Source organism: Lacerta agilis, chromosome 8, assembly GCF_009819535.1.
Source record: "Lacerta agilis isolate rLacAgi1 chromosome 8, rLacAgi1.pri, whole genome shotgun sequence".
In the NCBI taxonomy this organism is placed as follows: Eukaryota; Metazoa; Chordata; class Lepidosauria; order Squamata; family Lacertidae; genus Lacerta; species Lacerta agilis.
This window is the reverse complement of record NC_046319.1, coordinates 67,463,010-67,478,485: the sequence shown is the minus strand read 5'-3', so window position 1 is coordinate 67,478,485 and position 15,476 is coordinate 67,463,010. Positions and strand designations below refer to the sequence as shown.

The 15,476-nt window shown below is 43.5% G+C and overlaps 1 protein-coding gene across 1 annotated transcript in view; it reads left to right on the top strand.

The window, feature by feature from the left end:
• The first annotated feature begins 2,542 nt into the window (after nucleotides 1-2,542).
• DYRK1B (dual specificity tyrosine phosphorylation regulated kinase 1B) overlaps nucleotides 2,543-15,476 on the top strand; it is a 32,631-nt gene continuing 19,697 nt past the window's right edge. The window contains exon 1 of the mRNA XM_033158069.1: nucleotides 2,543-2,762. The gene's annotated coding sequence lies outside the window, so the exon portion shown is untranslated. The remainder of the gene's footprint in view (nucleotides 2,763-15,476) is intronic.

Sequence of the window (15,476 nt, the reverse complement as noted above, 5' to 3'; positions counted from 1 at the left end):
TTACCAGTCACTGCAACTCTCCAACAGTTTGATTTCACCCCTGGACGCACACTCCATTGTCTCTCAAGACAGACTGATGCCAACAGCAGCCTGGCAAAGAGACTGAGAAAAGAAATAATAGTCATTGTCAAACATCTAAAGGGCTGTCACATGGAGGATGGAGTAAGATTGTTTTCTCCTGCACTGGCACTTAGGACCCAAATCAATGCATCCAAGTTACAAGAAGGGAGATTCTGACTAAACATCAGGAAGAACTTTCTGATTGTATGGGTCATTTGAATATGGAACAGACTCTTGGGAGAGGTGATGGGCTTTTACCTTGGAAGGTCTTTAAGCAGCGGTTGGGTGGCAATCTGTCATGTATGACCTACTGGTAGTTTATATTCCTGCATTGCAGGGTGTTGGACTAGTTGAACCTTTAAATCTTTCAACTCTACATTCTAGGATTCCAGGATGAGATCTGTACTCTTCATCTTCAAGTGGTAGCTTGGGAGTTACAGGCAGTTCACAGCCTAAAATGGGTCACTCCCAACATCAGCACCATTTAAAAAAAATTGTTTAGGATATGTTTTTAAATTGAGGAAGACGACCAAACTAGGCGTAAAAGGAAAAATAGAGGCTGGAAAGGTGTGGGGTAGACAAGACAAGAGAAATATGACTGCACTGTAAGGCAATATAATGGCCAACATTCATTATGTAAAACTGACCAAAGAGTTAGCTCTAGAAATCTGATTTTGCATACATATGCTTGTAAAAGATATACTGGGATCCTGAGACGACCAAAGTACTCATCTCTTTTAAGTTTGTTTCTGGGCTCAGTAAAAGGTAAAGGTACCCCTGACTGTTAAGTCCAGTTGCAGACGACTCTGGGGTTGCGCGCTCATCTTGCTCTATAAGCTGAGGGAGCTGGCATTTGTCTGCAGATAGCTTCCAGGTCATGTGGCCAGCATGACTAAGCCGCTTCTGACAAACCAGAGCAGCGCACGGAAATGCCCTTTACCTTCCTGCCGGAGCGGTACCTATTTAACTACTTGCACTTTGACGTGCTTTCGAACTGCTAGGTGGAACGCGAATGGCGCTGTGGTCTAAACCACAGAGCCCTAGGGCTTGCCGATCAGAAGGTCGGCGGTTCGAATCCCTGCGACGGGGTGAGCTCCCGTTGTTCAGTCCCAGCTCCGGGCTCAGTAAAGACCCGATATAAAATCAGATGGGTCTCTGTCCTGAAGACAAGACATGGATGGGCATGGGGAAGGGACATCTCATGGTGTTTGATGTTAAAAAAAATTGGATGACTGTAGTTTTTCTTGGGCTGGGTGGCAGATGTTTCTCCTAGATGGTATGGTTTCAGTACACACCAGCACCCCTCTGCCCCATTAAAAAATCCTGGATTATTACCTATCTTTGTTGGATTATATGGGACAAACATGAAATTCTATGAGGCATTTAGAAACTTACTATGCATGTTAAGCCTGGACTAGCATCCCAGTACTGGAAATGAAGGAAGCTTCTCCAGAGCTGTGGAATGTTGCATCACAACATCATCCTGTAATCTGTACTGCCTGGATAGCACCTATAGTGATAGTTCCCATTGCAGGGGCTGCATTGTAGGTTTCTCCCACATGTAGCAGGATTAGTACTGTTGAGCACTGCACCATGCAGTTAGCATCCCCAACTGAGAGGGGGGTGTCATTTCAAATGCTTCCCTGACCTACAAAGCCAAGTGCCTAATATTTTTAATCGTTGGTCCTCCTTAAATACTGCTATCGGCAGTACCATCTCCATGCCACCAAGGTGATGTCAGCACACTGCTCTGGTATGCAGAAGGTGATCGTAAGGAACTTAAGAGGCTTCCCCAGCCCTGCCTGCGGAAGGACTGCACACGGGGCCTTCTGCATTCAAAGCAGGTGCTCTACCACGGCCAAATATCACTAAGGACTAGAGGAGAAAGGCTTCATATTGCCCTTTTGTTCTGCTCTTAAGTCTTTCCTCCACTATCCTCTGGGAAAGCATTCAAAGGGTGCTAGGCTTTGGGGCACCCCTCAGTAAAAATTAGGACGTTTCCCCAAATGCAGATGGACTGGTTTGCTACGTTTTTGAAGTACTGTAATCCACACTGCCATCTAAAGAGGAGTGGAGGGATGTATAAAGACCACTGCGCCCAGAAGCCTTAGCATTACCTAACTGCACCGCTGTACGAAACGACAGGGAGCACCCACACCAACCCCCTTTCTTTCAATCTGCAGTGGTGCGGCCCAGAATTCTACCCTCTCATTCTGTGTCACGTAGAGCGAGAGAACGACTCTAAGCTTCGGCGGCTGCCATTCTGGAAAGGGACGTGAGTGAGGCGCGGGGTGGGGTGGAGGGAAGGAGCGTTAGACACGGCGGCCCGCAGACACTTGCGCATGCGCACACCCGTTTGGGAGGGATGAGCGTCGAAAGGGAAAGAGGCGCGCTCCTGAAGAGAGAGAAAGAGCGCGAGCGCGCGCGTCCATTTCTTCCCCCTCCCCCTCCCGGCCCGCTGCCTCACGTGGCCACGCCGGCGGGGCGCATGCGCTCGGCGGCGGCAACGGAGGCGGTTTGTTGTGGTCGCCATTTTTTGTTGCATTACTGGGAAATCCCGGCGCCGGAGCAGCCGCCGGAGTACGCCCCTTGCGCTGGGGGTGGGGGCGCAACCCGCCCGCCTGCCGCGCCCCGCCCCCAGCGCGCTTCTCCTCCTCAGCCCCAGCTTTGAAACACGCCGCGGGCCGCAGCCGCCTCCTCAGGTAAGAGACCCGCCCGCCTGCCTGCCGCTCCCCATCCGACCGCCCTCCGGGCCCTTCCCAGGGAGAGGAAGGAGAGAGGAGGGGAGGGAGGGACGGAGGGGAGGGAGAGAAAGGCGGGCGCCGTCGCGCCTTCCTCTTCCTCCCTAGCCCCCCCTCCCCCAACCACCACCCGTCCAATCCTTCCCGCCTTTCTCCTCATCTCATCCCGGCTGCGGCGGGCAGATTCTCCCAGGGAGCCGGACTCTCTCCCTCTCGAGTCAGGCCCCGCCCCTGGCCGGCTCTTCCCCGGCTTCGCCTCGCCTCGGGCGGGACCCCGCTCGTCCTCCCGGCCGGGCTGCCCCGCCCCGCCCTCATCCCCTCCCCGCCGCCCGACCCCACCCTGATTCTCCGCCGCCGCCGCCGCCTTTTCTCCCACTTCCTTCCCCCAAAACTTCTGCCCTCCGCAGCGCAGCCGCCCGTTTCTGCCTTCTCCTCCCCGATAGGCCCGGCCTTCCATACTGAGTTCACACATCCTCCTCCTCTGATCGTTGCTGCTGCTGGTGGTGCATGGATGGACAAGACCCATCTTTTTTCTTCCCCCCCTTCCCTTCGTCTTTCTTTCTTGCAACAGTGTTAGCCTTTATTACATTAAGCACCACCACACACTGTTTCCAGGCTTGTGGCGCCTTTTCAGTGTATTATTTTACTTAGTCGGAGGGCTCATAAAAAAAAAATTCTGTGGCAATCTAATAGCGATATGAAATGCTCATTATTGTGATAGCAATATAACGATATCAGATATTCTATTGATTTTAAATATTAAAACCACTGAAGCTTAGGCTACAGTAAATCCAGTAGTCTTTAAGGTGCTCTCCTCGCCTCCCCCCCCCAAAAAAAAATCTCTTGGGCATTTGTGATGTGCAAATGCCTCTGGTTGAGAAAATCACTGAGTTCTGCTAACCTCAAACATATATGTGTATTGAATGGGTGAGGGTTTTTTTTTATCTAGATGAAATTAATCTATACTAATCTATACACATACAAGGTGGTTAAGATGATGAGCCCTTCTAATTTGGGGTGAGCTAGGATTACCATAAATTAGTAAAGTAGGTAAATGTTGCTCCACTGTGCACCATGATTGATATGGGGCTTCTTGCATCAGGATACCTGTTGGGTAAAGCTCAGCCTTAAAAATTAAAAGAGTTTACTCCATTGGCTTAAATGAAATGTGGGTTGATCCCTTTGGGGATTTTACTCCTTCCAGGAAGTGAAGTTATGTTTATATTTTTATTGTATTTTTGGATAACCCCATAAACAAGTATATCTCCCCCTGCCCACAGTCATGCTGTCAGCATTTCAACTATTGTGGTGTAATAGTACACTTGAGTTGTCTTCCTTTTTCTGGAGAAAGTTACCTAGAATACACAACCTTCATAAACTGCCCTCATCTTAATGTGTCCTATGTTCTCAATCTTCCCCTCCCAGGTGAGGATAAATTAGTACATGGTATTTGTAACCTTTGGCTCAGCACTAATTATTATAGTGTGTTACTTGTATCTTTTTTTTAATTCTTTTAAACAAATCTTATCTCTCTCCCCCTCCCTGCCGCAGTTTCTTATGCTAATACCATAAATGCCATCATGCATAATTTCAGTAATAAGTTGCAATGATATCATTTGCAGCAGCTATGAATGGTAAGAGCAGGTAGTGGAAAAGAGATTTAAGTTGACAATACAGATAACCTGTAGAACCCTTGCTCCAGGATGTTGCTGACACCAGGTATTTAATACTATCTATAAAGAAATAACCAGCGCAATCATATTAATGTTTGCTCTGAAATAAGTGCTGTTATATGTAATGAGGTTGCTCCCTAACTGCAATGAGCACAAACCATTGTAACATATATAGAATTGTGCTGTAGATGTTTCACAAATAAAACTGATGGGATATAATTGTTTTCCATATACTACACCTTGTGATGGAATTTATTTAATTCTGTAATCTGGATGGTAGTTGCTTTTACCAGTGCTGTCTTTATGACCTCAATGCTTTATGACCCCATGTGCCAGCTTACTTGGGTCCAGCTAATCGCAACTTTGCATAAATTGAGATTTCCTTTGGTTTCCTGGAGCAGTTCCGTCTATGCATATTTGTGGTACCTGTTGCTATTTACAAATGAGGTCATTCTTAGAAACAAATACAGAAACAATATTTAATGTGCTTATCAGCAGTTGGTTTCTGAAAACCCCTGTATTGGTTTATAGAACTTTAGTAACAGACCCAGATTCCTGTAGGTTCAGAAATTGTTCGTAGTTGTCAGGTTAGATATCTTGCATCTCTAGCTGTGCCTGAGTTGAACCTGTAAGTAAGGTTGAGATATGAATTTGTGACATCTGTACAGCACTGGCAATTATTTGTTAGCCCTTGATTTTGAATAATAGGTTTTCTTGTTCTCAGACTCTACTGCAGTAATGTGGGGACATGCACTATCTCAGGTGTAATAATAGTATATTAACTCATTTATGAGTAACAATTTTTAAGAAACTAAGAATGTTGGGTGAACTTTATGTATTTTTTCTGCATGGTCACTAGTAGGCAACATTTGTGCAGTATTTAAGTTCAGCATATGCCTGATTTCATACTAGTCTGCCCTATGCTCTTGCAAAACCCCTGCTGCCATTATGAAGCCATGAGTATTTTCTTCACCTAGTCTAGCCTATACAGTACTGCAAGGTTTCATCACTGAAACCTGTGAGATAACTATGTCATGCTAAATGAGTGGAGACTAAGAAACCCATGGTGGAATTACCGTATATTCTGGCGTATAAGACTACTTTTTAATCCAGGAAAATCTTCTCAAAAGTCGGGGGTCGTCTTATACGCCGGGTGGAGAATCTGCAGTCAAGTATACCTCAAATTCTATATTTTAACTGGAAAAGTTGGGGGTCGTCTTATACGCCCAGTCATCTTATACGCCGGAATATATGGTAATCTTTTCCTCTCCTCTAGAATGGAAACCTTTGGGAAAGGACCATTGGATAACATGTTGCAGACTCTTGTAAGCTAGGTAGAAGAATAGGGGCTTCATTTCCTTGTTAGAGTGCACTAATAGCTCTGGAGCATAAAAAGTTGCGGGACTGGTTGTTTCTGCAGCTGAGGAGGCTGAGCGGATAGGTGTCTCACTTCTTCTGATTTGCCCAGAATTTCCAGATACAAGATTTTGGATGGGTAGAATATTTGTGTAGGTTGTTTGCTTGCTTGTTATTTGAAGTTACAGAGCCTTTCACACTTGGGGTTCAGTTTTTTTACACACACTGACTGAAACTGCCACAGGAGACATGGAAAGGTTACAGTGTTATAGGCACTTCCTGTGGTTGCTCACTGATACCATGGTATTTACTGATAACATGTTGTTAGATGTGGACAGTACAGATAAGGATCGTTATTTTGTGATAGAAGTTGATGATTTCATAAACTTCAGTATTAGTTCAGTGGAAGATGACCCTTGGTAGTAAGTACAGTGGAGGGTGACGTGGTTGGGATGTAGTAAATACTTTGTTCTTAGCTGTATATGAGCTTAAAGCTGCAATAAACCTAAGTAAGTAAGTTTGTTCTTAGCTGAAAAGGACAGTAAAGAAGGAAAGAGAAGCTCTTTGAGTCTTGGCAAAATACAAGATAGCTATGAGCAACAAAATGTGAATTAACAAAAAAAAAAAAGACAAATTGATTATTGGATTACTAAATGGGTATTTTCACTAAGGATGTAGAGATATTAATAACTTTGTATAAGGCATTGATGAAAGATATTTCAGATGTCCAAGAAGCATAATTTTATAGAACCATGGAGCTGAAGGACCCCAAGGCCACCTCATTTTTTCACCATCACAAGGTGGGGTTATCTGTACATCAGCATAAGATCAATCCATGAAAATTCAAACCACAACATGTCACAAGCTGAGAGCAAGTACACCACATAACTCTGTAAGCATAAATCATTTTAGGTGATTGAAATGAGCAGTCCAAGTCACATGCTGCAAATTCTGTGACCTCTTTAGAATGAGTTTACTGCAGGGCAAACGTTTGTCTACATCCTTTTTCACCTGGTGCTAGTTGCAGAATTCTGACATCTTTGCAGTGATAGACTACTATGGCTACTGTTCTAGAAAGTGGAACAAGTTTTTCATGGTTTTTCATATGCAACCACAGCATCTGGTGCAGCCACCAGGTACATTAAGGGCACCAAAATACCTATTTCCTTCATGGCTTGTATTGGATATGGCAGTAGCCCAGGAGTGGGGAACTCCTTTCTCCACCCACCCCTGCAGGCCAACTTGTGACATATGTGCAGGGGATGTCATGCAGAAAGGTGACAACTTGAAAGAGACTCACCTTTGAAATCCGTTTGCAAACAGTTTCAATACATGCTGCTTGCAAATGAACTTCAAAGTGATGGCAGCCATACCTTTACCTGACATCAAATATGATGTTAGAAGTGGGACAAATCTGTATGGTTTGGAGGAAATGGCCTTACAGGCAAAATTAGGACTTCTGGGCCTAATTAGGCCCATGAGCTGGAGGTTCCTTGTCCCTGTAATAGCAAAAGATCAGTGAGATGATCACTATACTAGAGTAAAAGTAAGATGAATGAGAAACATGGCACTGTCTGCTCTGTTTACATTCCCAAAGAGAAACTGAAATGTTCTAAGGTGGTAAGCAAGCAGCTCTGAGTTTGACCTCTTAAAGCTGAAGTTGAAAGATGACCCGTCCACTTGAGAAATGATAGCCTTCTCTTAAGTGTGTGAATGGATAACAACATTATGATCTGGTGTCAGACTTAACATGGAACTAATAAGTTCCATGGTGTTATAGAAAGGAGGTTTCTTGAACCTGTTATGACATTTGACAAAGTTTCTGTAAAAATCTGTAAAAAAAAATGGGTAGGCTATTTTATTTTTCCTGGATGCTAGCAGAACACAAAATGGTTAGCTGGGTAATCCTTTTATAGTTCACAGACTTCATTTTGTGTTAATTTGATAAAAAGACTGGTTGGAGAAAATCCACAAAAAAGAGGAAGGTGTTGTTGTTAAGGCTTGCATACATTTGTTGATACAGTACTCTGTTCTCTGTTCTTCTTGAGCTCTTGTTGAAACTATAGGATGGATATTGTTCAGCAGTCATAGCATAAATAACTCATTTGGCCTTTAGCACACTAGGAAGCATCTTCATCTATCTGAAGGAGAAGCTGGAAGTACAAAAAGAACCTATTAAGAGTAGAAACAATGTGGCTTGTGAGAATCCTGTATCATTGTTGGTTTTTCCATTGTGAAGGCTTCTTACTGTCATTCCAAATTACAGGGTAGTTGGGGCAGTATGACTACTTTGAGTTAAGAGCACATATGCTGATGGTCTTGTCATCTGCCTCCTTTTAACATTTGGCTAAATTACCTTCTGCATAATTTCTCAAATAATTTAAACCGCTAGGACTAATTCCTACCTGAATGGCTCCCCTACTTACCATTGTTGTCCTGCCTTGAACTCAAGATTTGGGTGTGAGGTTGTACTTGAAGTTTTTCATACAGAATGTTGACAAACTGGATGCCATCAGATGGAGCATAATTTGCACAGAACTGCTATAAGAAGCCTGATGAAGTATCTTTAGTCTTTTCTATAAACTTTGTAGTCTGCCTTACTTGGGTATCATTACATTTCATGAAATGTTTCTATGCTTACTTAACTTTTAGCAGCCAGTGTTCCTGGTTGAAGCACTGTCCCAGCCCTGCAAATACCTTTTTCCAAATCCTGTGGAGATCAGTTCAGTCCTCCTTCTTCTCACATATCCAGCTTTAAATTCCCAAATACCTTATTAACCATACTTAATTATTTTCTTGTACATCCTTCTTTCACATTTTGATTAAATGTTTACTTGTAGTAAACTTCATGTGGGAAAATTTGCATTTCATTATAAGAAAAATAGAACTGTTAGTGGAGAAGGGTGATGGTCACATTTGACAACGTATATCCAGTTCAGTTTGTGTTACCTCCTTCCTAGCCTTCTTTGATTGTTCTGATACTGCATTCTAAACCAAGTTAGATGGAGACCAAATGGCACTGACTATGTTAGCACATCTTCTAGTTTCAGCACTGTTGCAGAAGATGGGGAAAGGGAATTTCCTAGTGTCAAAAAAGAATGAATTTAAGGTAATGTAGAAAAATAAGTTATATTAGGAGCCTAATATAATGCTGTGGTCCACAATAATCACTCAGCTAAAATTGGTTTCACAATATTTTGGCCATAGTTTTAGGAAAGAGAAATATGTACAGTCATACCTCAGGTTGCAAACGCTGTGGGTTACGTTTTTTCGGTTTGCACTCCATGCCGAACCTGGAAATACCAGAGCGCATGCACATGTGGGATACGAACACTGCGGGTTGCAGACGTGCCTCCGTCACAGATTACATCTGCGACCAGGCATCCACTGTATTCATAGTCAAATCATTGAGTTTATATAAATTCTGATTCAAGAGGAGTCCATTCCCAACATTCCAAAAGCTTCCAACAAATTCAGGTTGTGATTGCCTCTGGACAATAGGTGTTTGGTTGTATTTGAGCAACCTCAGTAAGTAAAGGAACTTGGACAGACCTGAAAGTCATTGCTTAAAATTTCAGCTCAGTGCACTGCTACTGACAAAAACTCACATTAAAAGCTAACAACTTCAGAATGAATTGGAAAATAATTGGTGAAACTAACATAACTCTCCAATGTACATGCAACTTAGTACTATGTGTAGTCTTAGTTTCCTCATATTTCAGAAGTGAATATTGAGCATAAGCTAAGGTGATAAGAACCATGGTCAAAAATAGAGAACTAGATCAGAATATTGAATATGGAATGAGGTTTGTCCATTGACTTAATACTAAAACTGGAGAGCGCTGAGTAGTTTTTAAGCAAGCACATATTTTATGCTAGTACAAACCTGTGGCTCTTAACCTGCACAGAATGTAGTAGTAGTCTCTAGTAATACTGAGTTTAAAAAATATTAAACACATTCATGGAAGATCAGAGTATCTACAGTAAAACTGTCAATGGCTGGAGGAGAACAGCGGGAAGAGACTCTGTTAGTATCCTGGGTCATTAAAACATATTGTGATATCCAAATCTAGTCACTGTTGGAAACAAGATACTTGGCTGGCTGGACCTTTAGTATGACCCTGAATAGCTCCTCTTGTCTCTTCACTGAGACAGGATCTTTCACACCCAAACATGACTAGTAGGTTAATCCGTGTCACCCATATTACTGCCAGCAGTATGCTACATAGTATTCCCCCTGCCACAGTCTTAGTTCTGTGCACTTGATTTGTGAGATTTCCATGTATATAATTCAGTGAGAAATCTAGCAGTAATTCTAGACTTAAGTATTTTCACTTGCACTGTGTTTGCTGCTGTATGATATCCTCATGACCAGTAATACAGTGTTTATCTTGAAAATATTATTATGCTCTGAACTCACTTTGGTCTGTGGTGATAATATTCCCCTGCAATGTTTGTGACATTGCCCTGAATCATCTCTATATATCCTACCTTTTACTCAGAAGTATGGCTCATAGACTTATGGAAACTTGTTCCAAGTAAGTGTGCTTATGATTTCAACATTAAGCTTCTATCTTCAGCACTCTTGGAAGCACATTCCATTGAAATCCATGAGACATACTTTTCATTGGAGTCTTGTTTTCCTCACTTTAACCCTTCCACATTGGTCTTCTCTGGCCTCTCTTGGTATGTGTTGAATTTTATAAACAGGTTTTCTTTTGCTCTTCCTTTCCTCCCTGAGGTGTTACTCAGGGCCCATATAATTTCACAACAGTGGCAGTTAACTCTTCAGTTATTTTTGCCGAATTTAAATATGAGCCCGTTACATGCGTTAATCCCATGGCTTTAGAATGAAGTTGAACACGAGGGATTCCTAATCATTCTAGCCACATTTTGACTGGGAATATAACTAAGCTTGATGAGGCTTGAATGTGATGAAGGTAAGACCATTACTAAGTTGCAGTGAAGAAAAGAGCTCTCAAGGAGCATGAAATAGATTCCTCCTCAAAGAAAGATGCCATTTTGCCAAACAAGATGTTTTTCTGTGCTCAGTGTTTAAGGTGACAGTAGTCTGAAAGCTCCCAGGTTTATAATGAACTCTGTGGCATTCTGATGTAAATCATAGGTAGATGTTTTTTCTTCAATCAGTCCTGTGGCCCTTCAGATGTTGTTGGACAACAGCTACCAACATCCCTGACCAGTGGCCATGCTTGCTGGGATTGATGAGTATTCAGAGTCCAAAACATTTGGGAGTGCCTCAGGTTCCCCACCCCTGTTCTGAGGACAGACAAGTCGCTGGCATCCTTCCACATTGGATCGTATGACATTAGAATTTTCTGCAAAGGTTTTGTTTGTTGCCTTAAGTTTTTGAGCATTTCTGAAGGGTGTAATTTAGACTGGGTTTGCCTGACCTTTTTTCATTATTTCCACACCTCCAGTAGCTTGAGTTGAGTCTCTAGGCCCAGTGGGTTAGAAAAAAAGGAAAAGAAATGCAGCCCTGCAACACAGATTAGCAGGCACCTAGGCTTAAATAAAAGTGAGGCTCCTAACTCATTTCAGGACCCTTTGGCTAGAACCTTGACAGTAGATTATAGATTTTTGACTATTTAGGGTGCAAGGCAGTCAATTTGTACGTGGAGACTTAGCCTTTTTTTACCCTTGTCCTTTTTATGGAATCCGTGAAATGTCCAAAACCTCTGATCTAGTAGAAATGTGGCAGTGAACCTTTGTTGAGGATACCTGGTGCCCTGTGGCTGGCAAAAGAAAAGGCAGGCACAGCTTGGGAATTGCAGCCAGACCAGGCAGCCTTTTATATTGGCCTTGCCAGTTACACCGAAGGATGGAGACAGATAGGAAATTCAATTCAAGCACCCCTTGGGATTCTGAACTGGGGGAGAGTTTTGTACCCAGCTGGCTCTGAGAGTCACTGAACAGGAGAGATCACGACTGCCGTGAGTGGCTGTGGCATCGTGCCAGCACCATGAGCCCTGTTGTTGCTGGGTCTCCCTTTGCAGGTTATTTCTAGCCCCTGTTCCTGGAAGGAGAGCCAGTTCTTTACCGAGGTATTTTTGGAGACTCTCGCCTTCTCCTCTTTCTTGCTTTGTTTGGGCATAATCAGCCCATTGCATCCCGGAGAACCTAGCAACACCGCCTGGCTTCCCATTGGTTCCCTGGCAGCTCTGCTTCTCCAATGAAAAGCTTGTTGCCATGGCAGAGGCACCACTGCACAGAAGCGAGTGAAGAGGCGGGGATTGAATTTGCTGCCTGGTGGAAATCTGCAGGGCAGAACAGGGACCAAGCAGAGGGTTAATGTGTAGCCTGTGGCCTGGAAGCGGAGTGCAGGCTTGGCCCTGTGCCAGTGACGTACAATGCCAGGGTGGGCTAACAGAATGAAACTCCCCTAGGTAGCCCTACATGCTTGGAAATGCAGCTTCTTGGCTAATTTCTCCTCTGCTGCAAAGAGAGCAAGTAACATGTTTCCCCTTCTCAACCCCTCCCTAGTCTGCTCCCCCCCCCCCACAGCAAGAAACTGCTTTGGCAAGGGACACACACAGTCTCAAAAAGCTTGTTGTGCATTCTCCTTGTGTAGGGACTGGGCGGCTGTTGCTGTACAGTTCCATCAGAAGCCATTGCAGTGGTAGAGCTGATAGTGCTGACATGTTCAGAAATCATAGGGCTGCCCCATGAATGTCTGAAAGTACGTTAGGGGTCTTTTCATTTCAGCAGTAAGTGTTCATTGAAATGGTTTAGCCCACTTGTTCCCTCAGACAACTATTTTGTGCTGCCGCTATCAATGTTTTTAAATTGATCTCTCATCTGGTAATCTGTTTTATGGTTCTTGATTGTTAGAAGGAATTGCCTTGTTGCAGTAATTTGGCTGTGGCAGATTCCAAAAACTGCACCCATAAACGCTTACCCCACCCCCTTTCCCTTAGGAGGACTAATTGGAAAACCTAACTCTAGCACACATTAGGGCTAGTAAACCTAGCCTCAGATTACTTGATAGGAGACCCTCCCTTTCAGTCTGCATGCCACTGAGCTGCTTCTACCCCCTTCTGAAATTGTTGCAGAAGGCCAAGCATTTTGTTTGCATGTTTATTTATTACATTGCACCTATTGAACTGTATTCACTATGCAGTTCACAACATACTAAACTCAAGAATACCATGCAACTTTACCAATAAGCATCCTAACAGTACAAAGGCTATAAAATATTAGCACCAGCGCAAGTATAGCATAGTCATAGATGTTAATCATCACCTGCCAGTGTGCTCCGATCATAGAGGTATAGGGTGGACATGAGACAGGACATAGGTCAGGGCTGCTCTGGTGGGTGCCCATGCTATAGCAACAGGACGCAGGAGTTTAACAGAAATCAGCCAATGGGTAAACTAGAATTCTCCAACTGGAACTGTTCATTCATCAGAGAGCCAGCTGGAGAACTGAGGCAAGGACATTTCCTTCTGCCTCCAGAGAGAAGAAATGGTGGCATCTTCTTTCCTCCTAAAGAGATATAACCTCTTCTCATCCCAGGAGTTGATTGCTTAAGGAAAATAGAATATGCCACAAAAATGCCTTCTTAAAAGTTTAATTGGGAGAGCAATGATCTTCCACCAGGCTTTTTTGTCTTTCTCTGCAACTGTGGGTCACTTGCATGAGACATTTTGAGGTCTTAGCTCTCCTGATCTGCTTCTGCAGTGCACCAATAGTTAATGAAGGGGTCTGTCACATTGAAGGTCTACAGAGCAAACAAGAGCTTTCAGGACTGGTAGTATTTCAAGCTATGACCATTCTGACTGGGTGCCTAAAATATAGCATGTAACTGGGAATTCTTTATGCCTTCCTCATAAAGCTTTGAATTTCTAGTCAAGAGCCCAACAGTGCTACCTCTAATGTGTTGTGATGCAGGACTTTCATCACAAGATGTTGTATGCAGAATGTTTCTCAGATACCACCAAGGCTTTTGCTGCAGCTTTTTAAGCTATAGAACAAATGCCACCCCCAGATACCCTGTCCTAGAGCTCCCCGTGAGACCAGGCATTGGAGATATCCCCTGCATGGTTGCAACCAGTGGATTTTTATAGCTTGCAAACACTTTGCCCAGATCAAGTAAGGAAATGTAGCAAATACACTACTTCAGCATAGATACGGACAGCACACTTGTGCAAGTTGGTGAGGAAAACAGAGTCTCTTCTCAAGCAGAACTTTGAAGGGCTCACCTGGTCCTGAAGGCACCAGAACATGAACAGATAGTCAGAAAAGTACAATAAAGTTGAGGTAAAGCTGAAAACAAGAAGTCTGTATCTTTATTTACACCTCAAACTATTCTGACCTATGTTGCAGTATAATGAATGTGGGAGAACAGTGGCTCAACAATTGGGGGAGCATGGTTTTTGAGAATGCTTTGAAGCATTGAATAACTTTTGGTTTATTGGGGGCAAGTAAATTTATGCCAGCAGGGGACAGTGGAAACTTGACTTATATCAGGAGTTATAGTAAGAACATATGAATTGAAGAAGAACCTGTTGAATCATGACGAAGGTCCATCTGGTCCAGCATCCTGTTCTCACAGTGATGAGCCAGATGACTATGGGAAACCCACAAGCAGGACATGAGGGCAATAGCCCTCTCTTTACTTATGATTCTAAGTAGCTCGTATTCAGAGGCATACTGCCTGCAACAGTATGTGTTATTGTTATTTGAATAGTGTGTACCTTACAGGTACAGTCATACCTCGGGTTGCGTTCACTGCAGGTTATGTGTTTTTGGGTTGCACTCCGTGCCAAACCCAGGAATACTGGAACGGGTTACTTCCGGGTTTGGGCACATGTGCAGAAGTGCTAAATCGCGCTTTGCGCAGAATCGCTGAATTGCAACCCGCGTGTGCGCAGATGCGGTGCTGCGGGTTGCGAACGCTGTGGGTGGCGAATGTGCCTCACGCACGGATCACGTTCGCATCCCGAGCGTCCACTGTACTAGAATTCAAAAACTATTTTGACATGCTGTAGAGAATTCAGAGGAGAGGTAAGAGACTAGTTATATGAGGAAAAGGTAAACTAATTGGGGTTCATGCTATAGGTGGGAAAAGTCACAGGACATTCTGTCATCTTCAAACAGAAGATTTCAGAAAGGGGGCTCACTGTTTGCTTTCTTTCCTTAAGTTCGGGATGAAAGCCCATTTTTTATGTTTAGCAGGGAGAATATCCCAAATATAAGAGCAATTCATACTGAAATAATCTTCCTGAGGAATTTTTGAACCATCTTTGTTGGAAGTTTATGAAAGGGCTGTGTGTGCACCAGCCTAAGATACTTGAGGTAAAGGGCATCTTTCCAAAGCCAGGGGATCAAAATTGATGTCTCAAGTCCGGATTCCAAGTCTGCATTCTGATGTTTTGCTATTATGACCAGTACTGTGTTTGAACTGACCTCTTCCCCACCATTCACATTTGCCTAAGTTGAATTAATGACATTGCTGAAAGTGCTCATGTGCACATTCTTTCTCTTTGATTCATGCGTAACATTTCTCTGATAACAAAATATGAAGATGCATGCATGTTTATCAGCTATTAGTGGGTGTGGCTGTAAAAAAATCACTCTGCTTCTAAGGCCCCTTAGAAAGAAAGGCCTTTCCCTGTGAACACATCCC